Source organism: Erythranthe guttata, chromosome 7 (assembly GCF_056151865.1).
Source record: "Erythranthe guttata isolate IM_541 chromosome 7, IM_541, whole genome shotgun sequence".
Lineage (NCBI taxonomy): Eukaryota > Viridiplantae > Streptophyta > Magnoliopsida > Lamiales > Phrymaceae > Erythranthe > Erythranthe guttata.
The window spans coordinates 2,648,272-2,651,757 of NC_142539.1; the positions used below are offsets into that span (position 1 = coordinate 2,648,272).

Genomic DNA, 3,486 nt, shown 5'->3' on the forward strand with positions numbered 1-3,486 from the left:
GTGGACTTTTCTCAAATGGACTAAAATATTTTGGGCCTCCCTCAATTAAAAAAAATAATGAGGGGGTTTTCTCAAAGAGCCCCTAAATTTTTAGGGTTGTCGTTGGAGATAGCCTACAGTCTCATGAGATGCTGCCACGTGTACTTCTTGCACTTTTTCATCTTTATCATTTGGGCAAATTACGGCTAACATGAATTATGGTCAAATTACGAAAAACCCCTCATGTTTGGATAGTTACAGTCACGCTCTCAAGTATGTATTATATCTTATGAAAATACTCCTCGAGAACTAAATTTAGGGATGTTAAATCGGTAAAATCGAACCGAAATTTTGGTACGCCAACATTTCATACCGTTTATCGAACTGAATATACGATTTGGTTCGCCAACATTTCATACCGTTTATCGAACTGAATATACGATTTGGTTCGCCATATAACCGAATTACAAAAATGTTATGTATAAATATTTAAAAGAGGGGTGGCTGAAATTACCCAAACAAGAGAGGTTTTTCGTAATTTAGTCATACCTTAGGAGGGTGACCGTAATTTGCCCTTATCATTTACTCATGATGCACAAACACACGATATAAGTTAGATGTTTCACCTAGATTTGATTTAATAACTACCCACTAATTAAGCACACATACATATGTGTATGTGTGATTCACTACTAGAAAAACAAGTTTTTGTGACGCCCAAATCTGTCACGATAGCAGCTTATTATGACGCTCTGGCTGTTGTGACGCCAGGTAGAGGCGTCACATAGGTGGCCGTCATAATATCTTTTCGTGACGCCCGGGCCGTCTTAAAAACCACAATGTAATGACGCCTTCAGGCGTCTCAAATATATATAATTGGTGACGACTTAAGGTGTCACTTTATCAATTTTTTACAACTATAACCACTTGTTTTTATGACAATTATAGGCGTCTCGAAACATGGATATAATGACGCCATTTTTATGTTTTCTCAATGCGGTTATTGTGACGGCTTTATAAGTCACATAATATAGCTGTCAATACTTTTTACTATATTTTTTGGTTCTTAATACATTTGCATATCTCACAATGAACCTGCTTGGAAAATTCGTATACTGGTTGCATCTTAAACGTATAAAACTATTATTAAGCACCATAAGTATAAACATTCAAACACAAACAAAAGATATGCAAGATTCTTCCACAAACACAGAAAATGTGTGCATACATGACCAAAAAGCGTTCCTCAAATCGAAGACATTCATTTCAAGGATCAAAATAACAAAAATATTTTAATAACATGTATTCAAACATCTAAAATATAAATCTTCCCTTTACATATATTCAAAATACATCCAAAAGTATTACTTGGCCATAAAGCTGCCACCATAATTGTCTCTTGTTTTCTTTTATCCATCCATGGATCTATTCAAATAATCAAATATCAGTCAGTAAAAAAAATAAAGATAAAAAATAGAACGTTTGATACGATGTATAGTAGATCATTTCCGAATATAGGGCCAAACAATCATCAATCCAATAACCTCGCTAATAGTATAGAAAATAGAGACAAATAACCATCCTTATGCTTTCCATTACTGCAAAATCAACATATGTTAATAACAAAGAAATGCATGTATATTGTCCCTTTATAATTAAAAACATAATAGAACATCAGATTAAAAACACCAAAATTAAACGTCTTACAAGATGTACGGACTTAGGCTGCATAGCAGGAATCATGAGATATTATCGTAAGGCTAATTGGACTATATAATTTAAAAGAAACATGGTGGGGAACATGAATAACTCTAAAATTTATGTAGAAATAGGTTACCTAATCCTTTGTGGTCAAGAGAATAGCAACAAAGGAAAGATTGTACACTATGCTGAATATTTCATATGTGCTCTGTCCCATGGACATTCACATAGCTTGTACTGTTAACATAGACAAATTCATAAAACAAAAATAACATATTATATAAAACGATATAAAGTCATCATACACGGATGAGATCTAATAGAAGGTTACCAGTATTGATTGGCTTTACAGAATCTGGAGCAGACAATAATACACTTCCTTTAACGAATTCATTCACTACTAGTTTGTATGAAGGAACCAAAACCTGTTTCTACCTGAAAAAAGTGTTAATTGCAATTGAAAGTAGTAGATATGTTTAAATGCTTAAAATATTGAAAGAAAACTATAGAAGAAATTTGTATAACACCTGGCTAATAAAACTTACCCTCAAAATACATAACAAACCTTTAACAATTTATCCAAACCAATTTCGCCTCTCTAAAGTTACTCTGAATACCTACCTGGCTCATGATTAAAACAGAAACGAGGTGATGATTTAGTTTACAATCTCCTCGAAACTAATCGTAAATAAGCACATAGTGAATGTTTACTAACACATAGAATCTGATTATCAGAGGTTATGGTTATAATTTGTTAACACATATCTCACCTATGAATGTTGAATTTTTTTAGTGAGTATTAAACTGTGCAACATTTAAAATCTAAGTACAACATTTTGATATAAATCCAAAATATACATGAAAAACACTAATTTACTTTTAGAAAAAGATAAGGTACCACTTAGCAGACTATCCATAGCTATACGAATATGTACACAATATTTATTTCTATTTTTCTACTTTCAGAAAAGCGTAAAGTACCCACCCAATTACCAGAAAATAAATAGAATTCATGAGTTGCACAAATTAATCGAAACATTAATTTGAACATGCTGATGCGTTCAATAACAAATAAAACAAAAATTAATAAAGTTTCATTTGTTTAAATCTAAAACGAACTCAAAACCCTAATACACATTCCTTAGATTGACAACTAAAGAAAACCAACAATAGCAATTGGGTTTTACCTGTACCGTGGTGAAATGTTATTTTCAGTACCTTTATGCACAATTGCAATCGGTCGAGAATTGCCCATGAATTTGTGTTCTGAAGTCTTTAACGAGAAAAGGGTTAGAAAGTAGTGGTCTGTAGTGAGAATAAGGGAAGTTGAAAAGAGAAATGGGTTAGCAGATACTTATGTGTGTGCCCACGAAAATTGAGGGGAGTTCATTTTTTTATTAAATTATTTTGGTGACCTGTAAAGACGCCTTGTAAATATTGTCTCAAAAGAATTATTATATTGTGACGAGCTATGCAAAAGCGTCATTTTATAATTTTTTTTAAGAATTACAAAAAATAAAATTAATAAACATAAAACTAGCGGAACCCTTTTAATTGTATGCGTCATGATAGAGTGGTTATTGAGACGAGTTTTAAGAGGCGTCACGTTAGAGCGTCATTACACCGTCACTAAAGACTCTTTTTCTAGTAGTGATTATGTGTAAATTTCCGATTTAAATCCACCCAATATATACAATCAGGTGTAACATCTAATTTCTTCATAATACACACACGGTTGCGTGTGTAGATGAACAATGTAGACTTTTGTTTCTCTTTCCATAAATTATAAATAAAAAAGAAAAAAAA

At 32.2% G+C, this 3,486-nt stretch overlaps 1 long non-coding RNA gene across 2 annotated transcripts; it reads right to left on the reverse strand.

Moving 5' to 3' along the window:
* Window positions 1–1,225: 1,225 nt before the first annotated feature.
* LOC148768975 (uncharacterized) lies at window positions 1,226–3,003 on the reverse strand. 2 transcript variants are annotated; one of them, XR_016032129.1, is made up of 2 exons: window positions 2,899–3,003; window positions 1,226–2,301 (listed from the first exon to the last, which is right to left on the reverse strand). It is a non-coding gene; the product is annotated as an uncharacterized LOC148768975 (long non-coding RNA). The 2 variants fall into 2 exon arrangements; XR_016032130.1 differs by having other exon boundaries at window positions 2,868–3,003.
* Between the last annotated feature and the right edge of the window lie 483 nt (window positions 3,004–3,486).